This window comes from Lithobates pipiens, unplaced genomic scaffold, assembly GCF_037356315.1.
Source record: "Lithobates pipiens isolate NorthernLeopardFrog02 unplaced genomic scaffold, aLitPip1_a1.2 Scaffold_16, whole genome shotgun sequence".
Lineage (NCBI taxonomy): Eukaryota > Metazoa > Chordata > Amphibia > Anura > Ranidae > Lithobates > Lithobates pipiens.
Window position 1 is genome coordinate 281,803,107 of NW_027507748.1, and position 25,575 is coordinate 281,828,681.

A 25,575-nucleotide genomic window follows, 5' to 3' on the forward strand; every position below is an offset into this window, starting at 1 on the left:
CCAAATACAAATATACCAAGTAGAGCTCAAGTCCCAGACCTCTTGCGTTACCGAATGGGGAAGGGTGTTTAACCACCCGGGTTTAAAGAACTAGACAGAAAGAACGGTAACACCCCCGAAATTGGGGTCAGAGGGCGCTGATCACCCCTGGTATGTTATAAACTAAAAAGAAAATGGTGTCCCCAGAGTGGGGCTTTTTACCAGCAAAGTTTAACCTGTATAATATAAATAACATTGACATGTAGAAGGTAGACTAATATTGTAAATGTTTATTAATAAAAAAGAGGATGAAATAAGTGACGCAGTGGTCAAAGACTGAGCTCCACTAGATAGGTAAAAATGTATGGTATTACATGTAAAAACAGAAATACACATATACATATAATTGTGACGCTTGAAGCATAGTATCAATACAATAAGAGATATATGCGTATAAATAGTAAAAGCCCTTTACGCGTTTCGACCCTCCCAGGGGTCTTCTTCAGAAGGTTACTATCTATTATGAAAAAAAGGAAAAAAAAAAAACGAAAAAAGAAAACAAGCATAAATATATATCACAATACATGATGCACTGTGTTGTGCTAAAAATAATCTGCTGTAGGCAGAGTATATATCAAAACATTGTAAGATTACACAGTTAGCAATCAAGTGATACATATTGTAACAATAAATACCTATATTGATCACAAAGGAAATCCTCTTTTAAAAGACCGGACAGGATTCCGTGCATTCTCCCATAATCTTCATGGATGTGCCGACCTTATGTGGATGGAAAAAGATGGCTAGCTCTACCCAGAACGGGGGAAGAGCAAGGAAAATGGATCCAAAGGGTAAAAAGCTTGCAAGGGATCACATCCCTATTACCACCTCCAAAACACAATAATGGAGGAAGGTGTGGGTATAGGTGAACGGGATTAGGAGAGGGGGCGACCTACAGAGAAGGAAAGGATATAAGACATATGTATATATATATATGTATATATAGAAAGGGGCCCTATTCAGAAACTATCACCTCTGTATAGAGAGATAGAACATGCCCGCATGCAGTGTCAATGGTATACACACGTCAAGGATACACATATGTCAAGTGAATCCTACCATTTCAGGGTGGGATATTTCACTCAGTTAGAGTGTGAGCAGATGCCCAAAAGAAAAATGCCCAAAAGAAAGACCAACGCCAGACCGAAACACCATATATAAAAAAAGATGGGAAAGGGGAGAAGACAAAGGACAAGAGTGGAAAAGAAAAAGAAAGAGAAAGGGAAAAAGGGGTGAAGGGACTACAAACTGGTGCCAAACAAAACTGCAAAAAATGAACAAACAGTGAACATGACTAAAGAGAGGAGTGAATGGGAAAAGAAAGTGGAGTGGTGTAACAGCTTTGGAATATCCCAGCGTGACCACAGTGGTGCTGGGATAAAACAATGTATATATACCTGTAGCCAATTTCCAATGGGTCCACATTGGACAACAGGGCCAGAAGGAAAACACTCAAATAATTAGTGGTAAAGTGGCTTAAAAGTGGTGACCTTTATAATACAGCCCTTCACATTAGTATGTTTCCATAGGATGAGAGAAGTCTTGAGTCTGCAAGTAGACAAGAGATAGTCTTATACTCCTGCCAACAGAGCTGTGTATAGTGCAATAGAAAAAGTGGAACAGCATAGGGTAAAAGAACCCAGGGACTTACCCAGTTGCATAAAAACGATGTGCGTGTGCTCCTGTGGGTGAAGGAATGATGTGCAGTGTGAAAGGGTGGGGTATAAATAGCCCAAGTGAGGTTAATGGGTCAATCAAAGTCTCCACCCGTTAACCCATAACCACTATTGGTTGCCTGAAAGACGACCGGATGTGGTCCCCTCGGCATTCCGGAAATGACTCTCCTGATAGGGCGGGAGAGTGCACGGTAGCGTCGCACCAGCGTGACATGAGTGCGTCGCGTCGCACGCGTAGAACGCGCGTGCGCAGCGAGGCCACCGGTCCGATACCGTTCGGAATGCCGCCGACCAGAAATAATCGTCCCGGGTAGACGGGCAGCGCTCACCCGTTCGTACCCCGGGACCTAATGGGGAGAGGTATGCGCGCGCCACTGCCACCCCCCTCTTCTGGTCGTGAAGCCATACCCCATTGGTCCATCCAATCGACATAGATAAGGACGAGAGGTAACCTCACATGGCACCATCTAGTGGAAAAAATGGGAAAGTGCAACCGGACCTTCCGTCATACAGCATAAGGGATAATAAATCCAAAAAAGTATATTTTAGTAACAACATGTCACAAGTAAAGAATAGCAATGAATAAACATAAATGCAGAACATTTCATAATGAGCATGTAATCTACAGGTAAACTGGGCACACAAAAGGAGAAATCTACTGGCTGCCCCAGGGTGTAAAAGATTGTTACGAGATTGGGCCAGTGCTCGATTGTACGCCTTACGCAGACATACCCGACTATAGCCACGGGCTAAAAGTCTTGTCTGTAATTGGGCAGCTTCGGCCCTAAAAAGGGCATCATCCGAACAGTTCATGCGCAGCCGCAGGTACTGGCCATAGGGTATAGACTTCTTAAGGTTTATTGGATGGAAGCTGTCTGCATAAAGTATAGTATTCCCGGCAGTATCCTTACGATACAAAGATTATTATCAATGTATCTCTCGAAGGATTTTGTGTGCCAGAAAAGTGCCGACTTCTTCTCTAGCACTTTGGTGAATTTTGACAAAAGAGTGGAGATCTCCGTTTCCATTATTTCTGGTCGGCGGCATTCCGAACGGTATCGGACCGGTGGCCTCGCTGCGCACGCGCGTTCTACGCGTGCGACGCGACGCACTCATGTCACGCTGGTGCGACGCTACCGTGCACTCTCCCGCCCTATCAGGAGAGTCATTTCCGGAATGCCGAGGGGACCACATCCGGTCGTCTTTCAGGCAACCAATAGTGGTTATGGGTTAACGGGTGGAGACTTTGATTGACCCATTAACCTCACTTGGGCTATTTATACCCCACCCTTTCACACTGCACATCATTCCTTCACCCACAGGAGCACACGCACATCGTTTTTATGCAACTGGGTAAGTCCCTGGGTTCTTTTACCCTATGCTGTTCCACTTTTTCTATTGCACTATACACAGCTCTGTTGGCAGGAGTATAAGACTATCTCTTGTCTACTTGCAGACTCAAGACTTCTCTCATCCTATGGAAACATACTAATGTGAAGGGCTGTATTATAAAGGTCACCACTTTTAAGCCACTTTACCACTAATTATTTGAGTGTTTTCCTTCTGGCCCTGTTGTCCAATGTGGACCCATTGGAAATTGGCTACAGGTATATATACATTGTTTTATCCCAGCACCACTGTGGTCACGCTGGGATATTCCAAAGCTGTTACACCACTCCACTTTCTTTTCCCATTCACTCCTCTCTTTAGTCATGTTCACTGTTTGTTCATTTTTTGCAGTTTTGTTTGGCACCAGTTTGTAGTCCCTTCACCCCTTTTTCCCTTTCTCTTTCTTTTTCTTTTCCACTCTTGTCCTTTGTCTTCTCCCCTTTCCCATCTTTTTTTATATATGGTGTTTCGGTCTGGCGTTGGTCTTTCTTTTGGGCATTTTTCTTTTGGGCATCTGCTCACACTCTAACTGAGTGAAATATCCCACCCTGAAATGGTAGGATTCACTTGACATATGTGTATCCTTGACGTGTGTATACCATTGACACTGCATGCGGGCATGTTCTATCTCTCTATACAGAGGTGATAGTTTCTGAATAGGGCCCCTTTCTATATATACATATATATATATACATATGTCTTATATCCTTTCCTTCTCTGTAGGTCGCCCCCTCTCCTAATCCCGTTCACCTATACCCACACCTTCCTCCATTATTGTGTTTTGGAGGTGGTAATAGGGATGTGATCCCTTGCAAGCTTTTTACCCTTTGGATCCATTTTCCTTGCTCTTCCCCCGTTCTGGGTAGAGCTAGCCATCTTTTTCCATCCACATAAGGTCGGCACATCCATGAAGATTATGGGAGAATGCACGGAATCCTGTCCGGTCTTTTAAAAGAGGATTTCCTTTGTGATCAATATAGGTATTTATTGTTACAATATGTATCACTTGATTGCTAACTGTGTAATCTTACAATGTTTTGATATATACTCTGCCTACAGCAGATTATTTTTAGCACAACACAGTGCATCATGTATTGTGATATATATTTATGCTTGTTTTCTTTTTTCGTTTTTTTTTTCCTTTTTTTCATAATAGATAGTAACCTTCTGAAGAAGACCCCTGGGAGGGTCGAAACGCGTAAAGGGCTTTTACTATTTATACGCATATATCTCTTATTGTATTGATACTATGCTTCAAGCGTCACAATTATATGTATATGTGTATTTCTGTTTTTACATGTAATACCATACATTTTTACCTATCTAGTGGAGCTCAGTCTTTGACCACTGCGTCACTTATTTCATCCTCTTTTTTATTAATAAACATTTACAATATTAGTCTACCTTCTACATGTCAATGTTATTTATATTATACAGGTTAAACTTTGCTGGTAAAAAGCCCCACTCTGGGGACACCATTTTCTTTTTAGTTTATTACAAGACAAATCATCCTTTATCAAACTGCAGCCCATGGCAAAATTGGAAAGAGACATAGGTCATATTTTTATTACAATTGGCGAATTCCAGCCAGTTCAATCATAAGTCGGAAGTTTTTTTTTTCCAAACTTCATCCTTTGATCAGAGGGGAATGAATTGATGAACAGAGATTAAACTTCGCAAAGATTGAAAAAGAACCTAGAAGAAAAATCGATCGATTGATTGTGAAAGACCGGAGAATTTCCAGGAAAAAACTGACGGGTTTTTTATTTGGTGAGTAGAAACGTAATTATGGAATTTGTAGCTGTTTTAGCTGATGAAAGTACATTAGAATTTAAAGGTTTATCGAAACAGGTCTCTGATGCTGTTTTATGGAAATTAATGTATGATCAATGCTTTCAGGCAAATGCTGACATTGAGAAGGATAGATTCTCATTAGTTAAAACAAAGAAAAAAGTACGTAATATAATGAAACTTGTTAAAAGTTATAATGATATGGTGTTTGATATGCCAGGAAAACAAAGTCAAAGTGTAACTGAAAATGTACTTTTTGAATCTAGTTGTTCAAATTGTGAGACTTTTTGTACATATATTGAAAATTTAGAGAATGAAATAGAAATTGCAGCAAAGCAGGAGAAGAAATATACTGAACAATTATTGACTGAAAAAATTGAATTGGAACATAGAATTGATGCATTATTGCAATCTCTGAAAGAAAATGAAAATCAAATAGGTTTTTTGGAAAGCTGTGTGCATGGAAATATTTTAAATTTGTTTAAGACCCAGTTATTACAAGCTGAGATTCCTGCACATGTTCAGTGCTCAAGGATGGAGGATGATGAACATATGATGAAGGCAGCCGTCAACGTCATATCCTGTAATGAGTCAAATGTTAATATTTCCTCAGAAAATGAGAGTGGGAAGTCAGTTGATTTAAATAATACTGATAGTAAGCAGAAATGTAGATTTTCATCGCCATATGCTCAGAGGAAAGTCTATAAAAAGTTGAATAATAATAATACACAAAAGAGGTTGTATTATCCGAAAATTTTGCCCAGGCGTCAAGAGGTTTATTCTGTACGTTGGCACAGTAATCTGAGGTATAGAGGTCATAATAAGCAAATTCATTTTTCTTCTAAGAACCAAAGACAAAGATTGCAAACTGAAAATAGTCCATTAAGACAGGAAAGGTTTAATTATGTAGCATATAACACTCGGAAAACAGTCAGCAGTCCTTAAATTAACTGCAGATATGGTAAGAATTTTCTGGTTGACGTTTAATGGCTATGAATAAGGATTGATATGAGTTTAAAAAGATTTGGTTTTGACGTTTGGAATATTATTGAGGATTTTGATATAATTTTAATATTTTTCAAGGATAATCTATTGGATTATTATTTTTTATCAATGTTTCATTGTCATGAGTATTAAGTTTTTATTTTTGTTTTGTTCTGGCTGAACATTGAAAGGACTTGAAAAAATGGTTTTAAGAATAGTTGTGTATACAGTAACTGAAGACCTTTTCAGCATGGTACTCAATTAGCAATTGAATGAATAGACAACAAGGAGAGACAGAGAAAAGTGATGAGCTTGTATTTGTTGATTTAAACCGCATTGAGTATTGACAAGGAAGAGAAGTAAGGTTCACTAATGATTTAGAGTGATAGTTCATATGTTGTATGTTATCTATGTAGAGGTTTTGTGGATTCATCCAATAAGACTCTTGTGCAGAAAGAGACATTAGAAGTAGTTTTTGACCTTGCAGAGAGTAATTCTTTTGCATATGTTATTGTAAAAATTCCATCACATAAAAAGATAGTGAGTTATCTGTAGGTAACAGAACAGCAGAATTCATTGGCAAAGGAAGCAGCTTTTGCATGGAGAGTTAGTAATTCAACCTGGAATGGTATCTATTAATGTTGTGAAAAAAATGGACACACAGATTCCTTTAATTTCAGAGGGAAAAAAGGTCACAATCTTTTTTATCCTCATAGGGTGCCACAGAGTTATTATTTGGGTCATTAGACCATAAGTTTGTGTCATGACAAAAAAGGATTTTCGTGTTTTTATATAAATCACAACAACCTTCAGGTGGGATTCACTAATGATGATGCTTTAACTATTGTTTAGAGGTTGAATAATCATGTTTTTCTAGTTTGGGATATATCAGCAAACTTCAGTTGTGACAGAGGATGTGTAATATCAGGGAATAGAACAGAGATTTCATGTATGATAACATTCACAGTTTGTAGGTATTATTGTGAGGATGTATCGGATAATTAAATCTAGGATTGATAAATGTTGTTGGACAAAGGAAATGTTTGGGTTGATGTTGTTCCAGTTATTTTTAATGGATGTAAGAAGCACAATTTCTGATGCTACAAAGTATTCTCCTTTTGAGTTTAAAAGAAAAAGTAAAATGGCGTTTGTATCGCCTCGTGGAGTCATAATTGGTTGAAGAAGAGATACAAAATGGTTTCTCTAAAAATTTTCAGTTGAGAAAATAAAATGGAGTTTGTGTTGCCTCGTGGAGTAAGAAGGTATACAAAATGGTTCCTCCTCATATTTCTAAGTTTGAAAAAGAAAGTTAATTCATGATAAAAAGTGTCTTTGTTAGTTAAAAATATAAGTTTTTATATTACAATGTTTCTTGATTAAGAAATAATTTGTATATATATTGTTAAGGTAAAAAGGTTTGTGTATGTTTAAAATGGTTTTATACAAAGGGTTATTCATAGCAGCCCTTAAGAATTTAGAATGAGACACCCATTGTTTTAGAAAGGTGGGAGGGAAAATACTCATTCTGTGGAACAATATAGCTCAGCGGAACTTTTAAGCTAGTCTTAAAAAGGAAAAAGGTGGGAGTTGGTGTTTAGGAGTAGAATTTTGTAACAAGAGAGGAGACAGTCAATTACTGGAGGGCATACATTCCAGGGAGATTTTTTCTCCAGCACACACAAGACACATATATATCATGAAGGATTGTTATTAAATCCACGCACATATCGGATTTAATCTTAAGAATAATCTATTTTTTGATATTTTACAATTGATATTGTTTTTTGTAACATTGTGTTATTTTGTTGTTAAACCAAAATTATCTTTTGTATAAGATAAGTGGTCTATTAAGTAGACCAGGAACAGAAAGGTTTATTTAAGATAAAATTAGATATTGTTGACACAAGTCTAACACAGAAAAGATAAAAGATGATTAAAGAATTGTTACATGTGAGGCCACACCCAGAGATGGTGACACATCACAGAGTTTCAGGAGTTGAAACATGGAAAAGTAATTGGGAAAGTCTATGGACATTTTGGGATGTTCAAGGGGTACAAATACTTTCTCAGTTCAGTGATACAAGTATGCAGAAAGAAAAATGTGGGTATAACAAATTTTATATTCCAAGATAATGATGCTGCCTTTATTTTTTCAGGAATTAAAAATAAAAATCGAACCTGAAGAAAGTGCGTATTCCAAAAGAAAAAGATGTCAGCACAACAAATGAAAAGTTTTAAAGAGAGAAAGTGTATCATCACTACAGGATGCATCTTTTCCCTAGTGACAATTCTATTTGTGATAAGATATATCAAGAACTGCTCAAGTTATATAAAGACTAACAGGAATGAAGAAGTACACAACAAAGATCATATGTTATTCAGAAATAAGAGAGATGTAGACATGGATATCAATGCAGATGAACTGAAAAATAAGAACATTGATATCATTACAAAGGACAAAAATGATAGAGTTATTGATATTAGTGCATATGATAAAAATCATAATTTTAGAGATGTTGATATTAATACAGCAGAAGATTTGTATGGATTTTTATGTATTGGTGATGGATATCATTGTTGTTTACAATTGTATTTCATTCACAGCAATGATATTGACATCAAAGTTAAAATAGAATCCAAAACAAAGTTTGTTAAAATGCAGGGATCTTATAGACTAAATAACAAAACCGGAACTTTTGAGTGTAACATATTGTTGAGGAGTTTCTGGTCTATATTTTTAAAGGGTAATGAGTCAACAATTTGGTCTGGAGATGTTACTAATATTATGACAAGATCTGGGAAAATACTTTATTCCTTTGATCAATTTTATTATCTTTTTCAAAGTTTTGTAAAGATATTAAATCCAAAATATTTAGACATCATTGGAGATGAAAAAGGAGACATTGTAAGAACATGGGTTTTTAAAGTTATAAGAAAATTTACTGAAATAAGGGTCAAAATTGATATCTTTATAGTTGATAAGATTGTTCCAGAAATTAATATCTTCCCACAATCTTTGAAAATTATGGAAGATAAAGATAATTTGCATTTGATATGTGATACAAAAATATCTTTACCTCAAAATTCATTGTTGACTTGGAAAAGGAATGATGAGTTTTTGGGTAGTTTTCTTTATAGTTCTACTATCATAATTCATAAAGGAATTTTTGGTAGTGTGAATTGGATCAATGATACATTTGTTTATCAACAAATGAGAGTATCTTTGAATGATACTGGTATATATGAATGTTGCATATCAATAGAAAATTATCCGGTGAAATGTGCAAAGGCAAGTGTTATTGTTATGTCTCCAAGGAAAACTCCATGTGTTAATAAGAAAAGTTTCTCTGCAAGTCCTTTTCAGATTAACCATTTCCAATCCAGAACTCTTTTGAGAGAGGGAAAGTTTGTCATTGTTTTGTGGAACTTTAATGTTTCAGAATGGAAAATTTCTACAAGGTTTCCACAATGTCAAGGACATCTGGTTAATATGGAAATGGGTATTGAGAGATGGTTTGGAATTAATAATAGAAATTATAACAGGAATAAGCGTGGTATTGTTGAAGGTATTTTAGGAGGGATTGGCACAATCGGGAGTATAACAAATAGTATGGATATTAGTACTTTAAAGTCTGATCTAGAAACCGCTGGTTTAGTGGGAAGTAATGGTATTAAAATACAAAGACATTTAAATCAGATTTTAGAAAATATGGTAATTAAAACTGCTAATATAATGGGTCCATCTATTTTACATCTTCAAAATATTACTCTTTATTTGATGAGAAGTGAACAACATTCTCATATAGCCAGAGCATGTTTAGAGATTCAAACGGAATATTCCACTAATTTTAAAATAATTGCGCAAGCATTTCAGAGTGGAATAACTCCTCTTGGCATTTTACAGTATTTGCCCAAAGAATATTTATATGCGATAAATCATACAGATTTATGGGTAAATAAATGGATAGGATGCAAGCAGGACATATGTTATAGTTCTTCTATGATTCCAATAGCCGGAAAAGAACAAATTTTGGTTCCAATCACTGTTTTGGGATTACCTGTCAGTAATACACAATTATTATACTATAAATTACAGTATACAGATTTTGTATTTAACAATGAAAATTCTGAATTAGAACAATTAGATTTGTCATCATGTTTACAATTCCAGTCTAAAATTATATGTTTACCTAATCAAGATAAAAGCATATTTCATTCTTGTTATCATAATCACACATTATGTTCAGCAAGAATTGAAAATAAAATTAATTCTGAATTAGTTACTCGTGTAGATAAAAAGAAGGTTTGTTTTCAAATTATGTCAGATACAGAAAGGGTTAAAACTTTTTTCTCTTCTTGTACAAATACAGAAAACCTAAATCAAGGGTTGTATTGTATAGAAGGAGATATTGTTGCAATAAGTATTGATGGGTTGAGAACAAATTTAACAAATATGTTTATGAAAAATATTAGCGCTCTACCTACACAGTATAATATTTCCCAAATAGATGAATTTCCATGGGAAAAATGGGCAAATATAATTCAAAAGGATCAAGGTTTATTAATAGCTTTGGCTAAGGAATTGCAGAATGCAGAAGTATTGTTTAAACATGAACAAGGTAATTTGCAAGAAATATCACATCAATGGTCAGAATTTTCAGGAAGTAATTGGTGGAAAAGATTTAGTAATAGTGTATCCATGTGGGGAAAAACTTCGATAACTTCAGCAGCAGGAAATATTTTATCACATCCTATTGTAATTATTTTTATTATTATCATGTTATTCCTTATATTCCAGTTATGTTTAATGTTTAGAATGAAAAAATTATATTATCGAATTAGAAGTGATATTAAGAAAGGAGATGATTTGTTACAAAGTAAATTAAAGAGGAAAATGCATTTTGAAGGTATGAATTCAGTTTTGCATGACAAAACATTTGGAGTTATTGAATCAAAGTTTGTTTGAATGTGACATGAATGATGATGGATGAATTTTTAATCTGAAAAATATGATTGGTATTCATATTTCAGAGGGGAATGTTATATTCTTAATATCTAAATTTTAATTGGCTTATTATACTTTATTCAGAATATAATATTTTTCATACTGTGTGAAAGAACTTTGAGACAATAATTTCTATGTTGTGACTTGCGATAATTGAAGAAGTAAATATTTAAAATCTGTCAGGATTTTGAGGAATAGTGTATATTTTATATAAGCTTTTCTTAAGTGTAAATGAAGGTTTGCATAGAATCTGAAATTCCCTTCCCCCCTTACATCCTGTCATTAGAATGTGGAGCTGTGTTATCCTTAGCCCTCCCACCTTTGTAGAGGAGGAGTTGTCTTTTGTGGCGCGAAATTAGAGCTGTTAATATAATGGTAAAGTTGGGAGGAGGGCTCTCTCTTGAATTTTACACACAGAAGGACACATGTCTTGCACACAGGCTGCCAGCATAATCATTGTACTATTTTTGTAAGCATCCTTTTGTATTTAAATGTGTACAAATAAATACACATTTTTGAATTACGCTGACTCAGATCTAATTAAGGAAATTCGTCTCACAAGAATTGATTGATTTCAACATAAGACTTTGAAATATCATTATTTCATAATATTTCATATTTTTATTACAGATTCCCAATGGAGGGCTGCTCTATCTTCCAATCTCCGGCCGAAATGCTCCTCCAAACTATGGGACCTCCCTTACAAATTCAACATCAGATTACCCCTTCCCAAATAAACCCAACCACATCACCCTTATGGAGGAAATGTGGAGAGCTGGGGAATTTATACCATTTGCTGTGGGTCTGCAACAAGACTTCTACCTTTTGTTACTGAAATTCATGTCACCCTTCACCTAAACTTGCAATAGTCAAGATGATCCTTCTCCTCAAACTGCTCTATCTGTTCTGGCATGCTCTCCTCTACATCCCTCCCAGAACCTTCAAGTCCATGGAAGCCATCCTCAATGTGTGGCACATCTCCCCATAAACTTTATGGCGTACTTTGAAATGCCCCGACCACCTGGGGGGCACTGCTCTTCCAGACCTTGCTCTTTACTACATCGCCTCCCAACTGTCACAACTCTATTACTATTACCAAATAGACAGGGATCGCTACATGACCCTAGTATGCTCTCCCCGCGTTGACCAGGTCATTCACCCATTTCAAGTCCTTTTACGTGACACTCACGGACCCTCGGGTACCAAGAACACCATGCTGACTCATCACTGCAAAATCTGGCAACAAGCCATGATCACTACCAAGGCCCCCACATTCCACACCCACATGCCCCTTTGGGACAACTCCCAACTCCCTGAACTACGCACAATCCCAGACCAAACCCAGCGGATAGCCAAAGGAATCCTTTTCCTTTCCCAGGTTCTTGAAAATGGAACAATTAAACCGTTCCAAGCTCTCAAAAATCAATTTAGCCTCCCCAACTGAATGCTTTTTCGCTATCTCCAGCTCTGCCACACCCTCAACTCCCAATTTGGAGAATCCATCCCTAGACTCGAGTCGCTGCCTCTTGTGAGTGTGATCCGTGGCCAAGACCCCAAAGGGGTGATCTAATTTTTTTTACAACCATCTATTAACGCCAGCAGCCCAAGTCTAAATGGGAGATGGACCTTGGGGCTGTGAAGGACGGGGACTGGGAAGACACACTGGCTACCTCCCCTAAACTGTCAGATAGACTTACTCACCCATATATGCTACACAGATCTTATCTCACCCCCACCCGTCTGTCCAAGTTAAAACCAGATTACAGCAAGGAAATTCCCCAAATGTGGTGACCCGCATGGCACATTCTATCACCTGCTATGGTCGTGCCCAAGACTCCAGGAATACTGGTCCCAAGTGGTGAAATTCCTCCATGACCGCATAGGTTCTCCCTTGACTTTATGCCCCTGTCAATGCCTACTCAGCATCCTCCCTCTACCAGAAGAAGAGAAGTACCTTATTATTTTTCTACAAGAATCACTGTTCTTTGCCGGGATGCAGATTGCCCGCACCTGGATTAGGGCAACCCCCCACCATACAGCAGTGGAGGGGGGTAATCAATGCTACCCTTCTCTACAAAAGGGTACTGTACAAGCACAGAGGCTGTCCAACCAAGTTTAATAAAATCTGGGACAGGTGGGTGGAGGACTCGACCACATGCACGGAACAGGACTAACCCTCAGCCATGCTGTTGCCTATTAATGTGTCATAGATCAGTACTAGCTGTCTCCTAAAACTATGACCCAATAGCCAAATAAAAAACACAACAATGAAGGCTCTCCACATACCCTTACATATGACCAGTGTGAGCTGCCCCCCCACCCCCCGGGCTGCCCCGCTGTTTCCCTCACTCGGGCCCCTAGATGGACCTCAACCACAAACTCAATATGTATGCATTATCTACATGGAAGTAATGTCAGATGTGTTATCCTTGAATTTGGTGCATGTTGCACCCAGCACTTGACTATGTATTTTTTTATTATGCTCAATAAACATTTTTCTGATTAAAAAAAAAAACTTGTAATACTCAGCATTGGCATTGACAATATCCCTGTTCATCTTGACTGCGTAACCATTCAAATCCTTCTACCAGCCAGATTAACAATTATCCCCCACTGGAAATTCTCCGAACCATCTCTAAAAGGTGATAAGCTTGGTGCATTCCCACAGTTTATATGAACGCATGTCCGCTGTGTTTGAGGGACTGTTGAAGCTTGCAGACAAACATTGGGTAAACTGTTTATATTGGTACAGCCGGGCACTTCATGGCTCAACTTAAAATCTCTTTTTGCTTAGGAAAGTTAGACCGTTTCCTGTTACTGTTTATGACAAATGTCTCTGATATTACCCCTAACGGTATTTTTTCTGTACTATCGTATTGTGGCAACCAATTTTTGAATACCTTTCTTGTATTGTTCTCTGTGTTTGATAATTTTTCAATAAAAATGTATTAAAAAAAACATGCTGGTAGGTTAATTGGCTCCTATCCAAATTGGTCCTTGTATGTGAGGTAGAGACCTTAAATTTAAAGCTCCTTGAGCACTACATACATTGTTGGAGCATGACAAATACCTATAACAGATAGGTCAGAGTTGGCTTAAATCAGATAAAATTTGAGGGTTTCTCTGTCATCGCTGTCTGGTTCAACATCTAGTTCAACAAACTTTGAATGAAAACTCAAATGAGCTGGGTGGATAAATGGCAGTCAAAAAGTATATCAGATGCAGTCACTGTTTGGGTATTCTTTAGCCAACTTGATTACAATAATATCAATTCTACTAGATTTCTCTACTGTGAGCTGAAGGAGAGAAATCTATTTGTGTATGGCTGGCCTATGACCAAACAGACTTATCTTTGCTGCTTTCCCCTTCAAGCTACATTTCGTATGTGTACCTCGTTTACAATAATTTTTTTATAGATAATAGCATATAATATACAGTACAATAAAATACTAGTAATATAAGAGAAATGCCACATACACATGTTTTCACTTCTAATAAATGTATATTACTATTTTATTTTGATAATGGACTGTAAACGATGCTATGCTGTACAGTCTACTTCACTTTTACACTAATTGGCTGTAAACATTGCCACCTTCTGCATAATCCCTATATACCCTAATTAGCTGGAATTTTTTTCACCATCCACATAATCCCCATATACCCTAATAGAGTGTAAATTGTTCCATCTTCTGCATAATCCTTATATACCCTAATTAGCTGTAACTTTTTCACCCTACACATAATCCCTATATACAGTAATGAAGTGTAAATTGTTCCACTTTCTGCATAATCCCTATATACCTTAATGGAGCGTAAATTATTTTGCTTTCAAAAGCTTTCTCATATTTCCTATTAGATTGCAAACTCTTCTTCCTTCTATATCTTCACCTATATACTAAGATATTGCACACTGACATTTTCTGTTTCTCTCCTCTATACCTAGAAATATTGCAAGCTTTTCTATCTTTTGTATTCTCCCTTATACTTTAATAAATTGTAAACTATTATAACTTCTGTACGCCTCCCTTATTCCTATATAGAGGGTAGGATCTTTCACTTTTCATATCCTCTCTTAGGGCTCTTTCACACAGGGCAGATCAGTGCTCATCCGCCACGTGGACATCTGCTTGCTCAGCGGGGATAGCTCCATCGATCCCCGCTGAGCAGGAAGATGACAGGTCTGTCTCTGCACACTGCACAGGGATGGACCTGTCAGAGTGCCGCTCTCCCCTATGGGAGATCTGATGACGACGGACCACAGAGTCCGTTGTCACCCGATCCGATGACAGATGGAAAAATAGGTTTTTCCTCCGTCACACTTTTTCGGATCGGAATGGGTCGGATGTCAGCGGACACGTCACCGCTGACATCCAACGCTCCATAGACCTCTATAGAGCATCCATTCAGGTCCGCCTGAAAAACTGACAGGCGGACCTGAATGGAGCAGTAGTGTGAAAGAGTAAGTTCATCTATCTACCTTTACCTTTGAAAACCCATAATGGTGGCAGTTCTAATTTGTAGATACACACATCTCTCCTCCACTTTTACTACTTAAGCTTGTCAGAATGAGATAGTATTAGCAAGTGGTGACTGCAGAGAATAACATGCGAATAGGCAAAAAGTTTGAGCGAACATGCAAACCCTATTAAAGTCTATGGGACACGAACATGAAAAATAAAAAGTGCTAATTTTAAAGGCTTATGTGCAAGTTATTGCCATAAAAAGTATATGGGGACCTGGGTACTGCCCCAGGGGACATGGATCAATGCAAAAAAAAGTTTTTAAAATTAACGTTTTTTTCAGGAGCAGTGATTTTAATAATGCTTAAAGTGAAATAATAAAAGAAATATCCCTTTAAATATCAGGTGTAGGGGGTGTCTACCTGTAAAGTGACGCATCTGTGTGATGTGTAGAATGGTGCCGCAGCAAAATGACATTTTGAAAGGAAAAAATGTAATTTAAACTTCCTCGCGCCTGAAATGTATTGCTGGCTCCTGGCAATGTAGATGGAAAATCAAGGAAAAAGTCCGCGTTGGGTCCACCCCCAGTACATACCAGAAGGGCCTGGTATGGATTTTAAGGGGAATTCCAAAATAAAACAAAATCCATACCAGACCCTTATCCGAGCATGCAGCCACGAGAACAGGATATGGGGAGCCATACCAGGCCACATGCCCTCAACATGGGGAGGGTACTTTGGGGTCCGAAAAGGCCTTATATACTCTGCACTGACTGCACTGTATATATAGTCTACACTGAATGCACTATATATATATATATATATATATATATATATATATATATATATATATACTACACAATATTTATATATATATTAATACATTGCCTGTACTGTATATATATATATATATATATATATATATATATATATATGTAGCACTGACCCCCAAGGTCCCTTCTTGATCTTGTGTGCGTCTAGGGGTTTCCCGAGGTAGGTGGCCCAAAGAATTGTAGAAACTGACATTGAATCCTCTTTTTGGGATATTTATTTGAAAAGACAAGTAACACAGCTTCTCAATGAAGGGTAGAGGGTTAGGAAGGAAGTTCAGGTACTTTTGGAACTGCAAAAGATAGGAAGTTTCTCACTGTAGAAATCCAGAGAATTACCGTTCACAACTGGATTCACACAGCTACCGGATAGACCTCCTCTCACTAGACCCAGCAGCCGATAGAGTGTTTAAAGTGGTTGTAAACCCTTACAAACCACTTTGACCTACAGGTAAGCCTAGATTAAGGCTTACCTGTAGGTCCAAGAAATATCTCCTAAACCTACACGGTTTAGGAGATATTTGGCAAAACACAGGCACCGCTGTCTACGGCGCGCAGGCGCACTGATCGCGCCGCTGTCAACGGCGATATGCCACGAGTGATGGCTCCTGTGCGCATGCGCGGGAGTGACGTCATCGCGGCTTTGTTGAATGACAGCGGCGGAGCAGCGAGACCCACCAAGAAGATGGACGCTCCGGACTACAGGAGACAGTGGTGACTTCGCTGGCTCCTGTGTCAGGTAAATAACACATAATGGACTACTATGCGATGCATAGTAGTCCATTATGCTTTACCTTTGCAGGGAATCAAAGAGGAAGTAAACTCATCAGGGTTTACTTCCTCTTTAAGTAAAGCAAAGTCTCTGCCACAGACTTGGATGTAGAACACCTGAATTAAAGTCTCTGCCACAGACTTGGATGTAGAATACTTGAATAAAGTCTCTGCCACAGACTTGGATGTAACTGAGGGACGTAGGTAAATTTAGAGAGCTATCATTCAGTACCAGCATCTTGCAGCCGGTCTGGCGATACCATATGAGTGTATATCCACTCAGTGTCCTTCAACTGAGCCTCCAGGCTCTTTCTAAGAAGCCAACCTTATGCATGGCCTTCTCCCGAAGGGTCCTCCCCTGGTTGCTTCTCCAGTTGCTGGGCCTCTCCACATATGAGATGGCACCGGACCACCTTTAAATCCTCCTCTCAGTTACTTTGCCTCGGGCTATCCAGCCCCGAGAATCGGAATTGGATGCATCCGCAGCCCAGGCCATGAGGGTCATGGGGGCTGGTCAGGAGGACCAGGAAAAAACAGACAGAAACATCTTCTGGACCAGAACCCAGAAGCACGTGATGTCAGTACCTTAAATACCTTCTCTCGGAATGCACAGCAGGACGACACTCCCACTGGGCTGGTTCAGAGAAAGAATGGCACTCAATACGCCTAGCCAAACTGCTTTCTCACACTTGCCAGGGGTGACAGCGACATCTGTGGCAAAGGAGAACCCAGTGCAATCCAGCTAGTCTGGTACTGAAACCATAATTTGACATAAACTGCCTACACGCCACTAACTAGCCACTAACTAACCTGCCTAATCTAGCTGAAGTTCTCCGTCTCCTCCACGTATCACACTACATATGATCGCAGCCTTATATAGTGTGGGGCATGGACTTAGACCCCTGAGCCATTATTGGCCAAAGGCACCCTGCATGCTTTGGCCAATCAGCAGCCGTTAATGCACTGTGATCTTGCAGTGCATTATGGGGTGCTCCGTGGCGCTTGAATTTGCTGTGAATGTCCCATATGTTCGGGTCATTTGCGAACAAATGAACAACCGATGTTTGAGTCGAACTTAGGTTCCATTCAAACATCGGGGCCATCCTTTATTAACAGGGTGAAGAACCCCCGGGGGGAGAGAGGGCAGGAGCTGGAACATGTTACGTATTCCACCTTAAATAAATCTAACATGTTTCAAAGGAGAACTTATACTTTAAGCCAAGCATACAACTATATTATATGACAAAAAGTAAACTAGCAATTAGACAACACTAAATATGCATTTATTATTCGCATCCTGGGATTTGCCCATCCTTGTATGTTCAATCATACAAGGAGAGCTATATACAAAATAATGCAGTGGGTTCCTGTCTGTGTGAAGTTCTTTCTTGTCTTGTAAGTTAAAATTAACTGTTACCTAACTGAGTTTCTGTTTCTCTATCTTCCTGTAGGCAGCCTGTAAGTGACGTTGTAAACAGGCTTGGGATTTCCCTTTGTGGTAGTTTCTGTCTTAGACATTGTAAAAACATATTATGTTCAACTACAGTTTCTGGATATTAAATCTTATCTTGATGAACCAAAATATGCTGTTCTTGAAATAATCAGTAAAAGCTTTACATTCTTTATTGAAATAAAAGTCTACTTATAAAGATTAACTACTACGTTTAAAACTGATATTTGAAAGTCTGTTACACATAAGAACAGATTTCACAATTGGAACTTCCATTAATTGGTAGTAATCTAAAATGTTTATTCAAAAATGACTCTGCCTGAGTTTGGTTTGCTCAGGGGGTTCATAAATCCTGTTAGAAATTCAGAGAACCTGAACTTTGCCATGAATCGCCTATAAGGGACATATACAAATGCCCCCCCCCCACCCCCCCCCCACCCCCGTTGCTTTGAAGGCAACATGGACATAACACACTTGTGTGGCTTTAACCACTTGAAGACCAGCATGTTAAACCCCCTTCCTGTCCAAGCCATTCTTCAGTTTTCAGCACTTTGATGTGATACTTTGAAAAATTGCACTGCAACACTGTACGCAACATATAGGGGTTGATTTACTAAGGGAAAATAGACTGTGACCTTCGCAATGTGCAGTTGTGCTATGCAAGTGCAGTTGCTCCGGAGCTTAGAAGCTTTGCTGACTTCCATCATTCAATCATGTGCAAGCAAAACTAAAATTTTTTGATTTTATTTTCCTTGCATATGAACGGGTATTCTTTGCTGGGTTAAAGCGGAGGTCCACCCTAAAATGGACCTCCGCTCATCGGAATCCCCCCCCCCTCCGGCGCCACAATCGGCACCTTTCAGGGGGGAGGGGGGTGCAGTTACCTGGATAATCCAGGTAACTGCACCCACTTCCGGGCTAGCTCTCTGCGGAACGAGCGTAGGTTACGCCCCCGTTCCGCAAGCGCCCGCCCCCTTCAGCAAGTGCCCCGCTGCCTGCTGGGAAACACACAGCTCCCAGAGGCAGCGGGGACCGTCCGGATTGCGCCGCGCGGCTCGCGCATGCGCAGTAGGGAACCGGGAAATGAAGCCGAAAGGCTCCATTTCCTGATTCCCATACCCAAGATGGCGGCGGGACTCGGCAGCCGAGCGAGCGATCGGCTTCGGGTGCCGACATCGCGGGCGCGCTGGACAGGTAAGTGTCACTATTTAAAAGTCAGCAGCTGCAGTATTTGTAGCTGCTGGCTTTTAAAAAAAAAAAAAAAAACGCGGAGTCCCGGTGGACTCCCGCTTTAAGCTTTACCTTATTTACTAAGCTCTGGAGAAAATGCACTTGCACAGTCTATGTGCCATTAGTAAATCAGCCTCATAGAGTTTCCTTTTTCTGGTATTTCATTGTCACTGTTGTGCTTTTTTTTACTATATAAAGAGAAAAAAAACTATTTGTGTTAGTTTCTGCTATTTCTTCATACCTTTAGCCCAAAATCTATTTTCTACTATCTTGCTTTTGTAAAAAAATAAAAAAAATAAAATAAAAACAAAACACTAAAACTAAGAAGTGCATGTTATTTAGTCTGTTTGAAAGTTATACAAAGAGTCTACAAACTAAGGAATATATTTTCAAAATGTATTAACCCTGTTGTTCTGACCTCATTTCTTGTGGCTCAAAATGCCAGAACAGTACAAAATCCCTCAAGATTTTGGTGTGAACTGACCCTTTATCAGGAAGACTTATGCCCTATACACACGGTCGAACTTTCTGACGGAAAATGTGCGATTGGATCATGTTGTCGGAAAATCCGATCGTGTGTGGGCTCCATCTGACTTTTTCTATCTGAATTTCCGACACACAAAGTTTGAGAGCAGGATATAAAATTTTCCAACAACAAAATCCGATCGTTTAAATTACGATCGCGTGTAGACAATTCCGACGGACAAAGTGCCATGCATGCTCAGAATAAATTTCCAGATGAAAGCTATTAGCTACTGGCCTGTTTATAGTCCCGTCATACGTGGTCTACGTCACCGCGATCAGAACGATCGGATATTCCGACAACCGTGTGTATGCAAGACAAGTTTGAGTCAACATACGTTGGAAGAAATCCGATGGATTTTGTTGTCGGAATGTCCGACCGTGTGTATGGGGCATAAGTAACCAATGTATACCTAACTCTAACTCTACCCTTGCTATGGGGACGTGGGGTGATTTAGCACACCTAGTTTTTTGTTTGTTTTTTCCTTTTTTTCCTTTCTTCTTACAAAAAGCAGCTCCAATAACAAATGGTCAACTAAAGTGAATGCTGCTCTTTTGCACCCCAAACTCAAAGAACCCCATATTAATATAATATAAAACCACGTTAAGGAATACAGTACCATTATGATACACCATGTAAGCTTGTACCAAGAAAGTATCCAACTACTACATTCACTGAAGCAATAAGCAATTCTACGGGGGAAAACTGTTATATAACAATGACAGTACCATACCTTTTTGCAACATTACGAAAAATGTCCATGGGTCCCCTCCCGTTCACAGTCAGATCCCTTTTGGGGTGAAAGGATGTTGGGTCGACCTATATAGGTACATCCTGATGCCCCCCTGGAAACCCCTTCTCTCTAAACGCCACTTAGGTTACCCAAGACCTGAATTGGCTCATGAACGCTATCCTATTGAACGCATCCTTGTCTAGGTCAGACATGATTTCATTTCATACACTATGAGTACACCAATATTTTTTTTAGTTGGAATAAGTAACATTATTCTTCATTGATATTACTTCTGTTGAACGCTGAAATATATCCTCTATGTAAAACTACATTGTATGTTCTATGCTCACAGTATTCCTGTTATTTTGTGATTGTCACTGTGTCACTGTGAAAAACTCAATAAATATTTATTGGAAAAAAAAATATATATAAAACCAATATTCCCTCCCCCAAGAAGATAATTTGTTATACGAGATGTGATAGGTAAACAATCATACCTTATAAACAATGTACTAAAGTGTTAATTGCAGCAGCTGTTTCAAATCCAGTGATTAGTAGTAGATAATAATGTCACAAAAATCAAACTCCCGTGAACAAAAAGCGCTTGCTGGTAACAAGTGATACTGAATTACTTGAAATAAACAATTGTGCATTCACAATATCCAAAAATCAACATACATGTTCAGTGTTTTATAAGTCCATTGACAGTGATCAAAAGGAACTCCTTTTCCAAAAAAGTACGTTCTCACCTTTAAATCCCACAATTAGTGATTTGTAATTGAATGTGCTCCCAAAGCCAACAACTCTTGGAAGTAAAGTGAAGATCCCTACTCACCAAATGTAGTTGACCCTCAATGTAATACAACAAGAGAGGTCAAAAGGGCTTAAGTGGTCTATGTGACCAAAGGATCCACAAACCAGCTCCAATCGTTGTCTCCTTACTGCATTCTGTACATCCAAGGGTAGACCTTGTGGCAATCAGAAAGAACATATAACAGGATCTACATAGCATAAAACTGTTTTGACTCTTTATTTAAAAGCCTTCAAACAGGTACAGTTTAAAACAGGAATTGTTGCAAAATCCCTCCTGCACAGGCATCTGTAACACCAAATAAAACCATAGAAAGGCTCAGGTGTATAAACATGCGTTCCACCTAGAGCTCTGTACAATGTACCGTGTGTCCTAGTTTGACACGTTTCGTCATCAAAAATTTACTTTACTTCTACGAGTTGTTGGCTTTGGGAGCACAGTCAATTACAAATCACTAATTGTTGGATTTAAATGGCCAGAATGTACTTTTTTGTTGATTTTTGTATATTGTGATTGCACAATTGTTTATTTATAGGAGTTTGATATCACTTGTTATCAACACGCGCCGTTTGTTCATGGGAATTTGTATTTTTGTGAAATTATTGTCTAATTTATTATATGACCCCCTGAAACGAACCCCCCCCCCCTCTTTTTTTTAAGGGAAGCAGCAAAAAAAGAAAATAAGAAAAGTAAAAATATATACATGATCAACATGTATAAATACATTGGTGGTCCATATAGTAAACATGGAGTATAGATATTCATTTTAAGATAACAAAGGACAAGGAGGCATGCTTTAAGTCTGGATGAAAAGAGATTTAACCTCATATACAGAAAGACTTCTGCACAGTAAGGTCCCTTTCACACGGGACGGATCAGTAATGATCTGCCCCGTGATGATCCGCTTGCTCAGCGGGGAGCGCTCCGTTGTCCCTGGCGAGCCGGCGGATAACAGGGCGGTCCCAGCACACTGTGCAGGGTCCGCCCTGTTAGCTCTCCGCTCTCCTCTATGGGGATCGGATGAGCACGGACCGTCTGTCCGTGTTCATCCGATCCGCTCTGCAGACGGATAGAGAAATAGGATTTTCCTCCGTCTGCGTAATCGGACAATAGCGGAGGCGGACGATATTGGGTGTCTGCGGATGTTCATCCACAGACACCCGCTATCCCATAGGAATGCATGTATGTCCGTATTTCATCCACAAACGGATGGATGAAATACGGACATAAGCATGTGTGAAAGGGGCCTAAGAGCTGTGAAAATATGGACTAGACTCCCTCAAAAGCAGCTCTGGCCAGCTCAGTATATTGTTTTAAAAACAGCCTAAACTCTTTCCTAAATTCACGAAATTTATCTGGATAATATTATTTATAGGTAAAAGCACCAGGCGTGGTTGAGCCAGGAAATATGCAATTGCCTCGGGGGGGGGGGGGGGGGGGAGGAGGGGGGGTTGAGAAGGATTTTTTCCCCTTCTAGATCAAATTAGATTAAGTTTTATTGTTTTTTTTTTTTTTTGGCTTCTTCTGGATAAACAGTGGGTATATGATTGTGCACTGTATACCTGTATGTGTGTAAATCACAATGCACCCAGAAAGCAGCGTGTTTCTGTGCGATTCATGGTGTGAACCAGACCTAAGGCCTCATGAACACTGGGTGTTTGCCCAGCACCTCTGACATTGACTGCCAAGATACAAGGAAAGGCAAGGCAATGCTTGAAAACACAGGAAGTGGTTTGGGGGTCCCACATCACATTATCTGTCAAATGCTGTAGTGTATGAGTTGGTAAGGGTCAGTAATAAGTACATTTTCAGCAGCTAGACACAGTTAGAATATAAATGTTTGACGCCTACTGGAGGCTAGTGGAAGTCCTTGCTAATCAGTAGCATGATTCTGAGCCACAATCAGATGGACATTAGTAAACATAAGCCGGCCATAAATAAATGGAAATTTGGCTAGTTCAGCAGGGACTAGATGCATTTCTATCCATGTATGGGAACCCTTGTTGTTCAGAAGTCGATCTACCGAGCTATTTCTTTGCTCTTCATCATCCATGGTGTACATTATTCTCTACTGATAGTAAACAATTTGCTTATTGCTTATGTCAATGCAGAAGCAGACCATTGTTTAAATCCAATTTATGTGGATATTTTCTCCTTTGGTGTACTGATCTGGTCAGATGCTTTTCTTGTGACTTATCAATCTAATTTCAGCAGTTGTTATCAGGGGTGCTAATCAAATTCTATCTGTTGTAGAAATTGACCAAAGGCATACTCTTCAAATGTGTTTTGGTGTGAATAAACTCTACATGCATTCCCTGCGCTGTACATGCCCGACTTGGAAAATTCTGCACAATTAATGATAGGAACAAGCTAGCTTACTAAGTAATTAATGAATAAGACCTGATGTCCTTACATGCGTTTTTTTTCCTAGATAACAACCTTCACATTTTGCTGAGGTATGATTTATCAGTTGAGTCTGCCTTGACATTTTTCAAAAACTGCTGTTGTGAAGGTTCTCACAGTATTGGACTTTATTTGGTTTCCTGGCAGCAGATACTAAATGTTCTGATTTCCAACAGGTGATGGAAGTTTACTGTAAATTGGTGACACAACACCTGAAGTGCAAAGTTTCACATCAGAGAAACAGCGGCCAACAGTCTAAAGCTGTCACAGCAAATTATCACTATGTGTGGATAGAAGGAGGTGAGAGATCACCAGGGGCGATAAGGCAGCACATCTCAGAAATGCAAAGTGCAAGTGTGACAGTTCAAAGCTAGGAAAATGCAACAATGACAACTGACTGGTTATGTTTCCTACTGCATTTATTCTCTATGCTTCTTGATGCTAAAAAACAAAACAAAAAAAAAAAACAAAACAAAAAAAAACAACAAAGTATATCATATAATATATCAACTTGCTGTAAATTGACATTTTTCTTCAAATACATTGGTCTAATATCAGGCTAATGAAGTTTCATGTAAATGTGTTTGTCAATAGCCACAAAGGTTATAAATCCATTTTTTTTGTGTACCAAATGCCTGCAAACCCAGATGTTACATTTTAAAAGCAGTGGTAACATAATTACTGGGCTGCATGTAGTGCGTGCTGAAATCAGAGCTGTGGGGGATGTTGGCAGTGGCAGCAGGTTATTATACTATAAGTTCACTGCAGACTATTAACAAAAGGAACATACAAGACCAGTCACCTCACATCAAGTGGTCCCCTAGACTTCTTGAGGCACCATGGGCACAGGTTCCTCCCCTGGCCTCCATAACCTCTGGGAAGCCCCCAGCCTGGTCTGACTAACACCAGTGGCAGTCTGCCCCATACCTTCCCGGGGATTGTGGCAGTAGACCCCAATAGCAACCCTTCTATACCAAGTTTTATTTACAGAAGACATACCCATTAGAGGCTAGAACAAGGAACGGTGTAAGGTAAAACAGATTCCCAGCATCAGAAAACCAGCATGGGCTCATTCTATTCGTGCATGTGCGCATTGCACATATGCTCATACTTCTAAGCTAAAAGTCAATGTTAGACATACTATTCCAGTTCATCATGCTCACATTTGTGCATGTACCTGAGCACGCACACATACCAGTGGCCTATTTAAACTGGCTGTCACTATGAGCAGTTGCTGAGTGTTCTTCCCCTTGTACCTGAGACCTGATCCACTGAACTTGCTTATCTTGTATGACCCAGCTTACCCCTAGACTTCGCCTTTGCCAGTAGCGTACTAGGGGTGGTCAGCCCTGGGTGCCACACACTGGGGGAGTGTTAGGCGGGGCCCCAGTCCTCTCCTCTATAAAACAGTGGCAGCGGTGCAGGCTTGGCAGTGCAGAAGCGATGTGGCATGCTGACAGCGCAGAGAGAGCCCAGCT

The 25,575-nt window shown here is 39.2% G+C and overlaps 1 long non-coding RNA gene across 1 annotated transcript; it reads left to right on the forward strand.

Moving 5' to 3' along the window:
* Positions 1-4,670: 4,670 nt before the first annotated feature.
* LOC143982629 (uncharacterized) lies at positions 4,671-11,407 on the forward strand. Its single transcript, XR_013274491.1, has 2 exons — positions 4,671-4,874; positions 8,036-11,407. It is a non-coding gene; the product is annotated as an uncharacterized LOC143982629 (long non-coding RNA).
* The last annotated feature ends 14,168 nt before the right edge of the window (positions 11,408-25,575 follow it).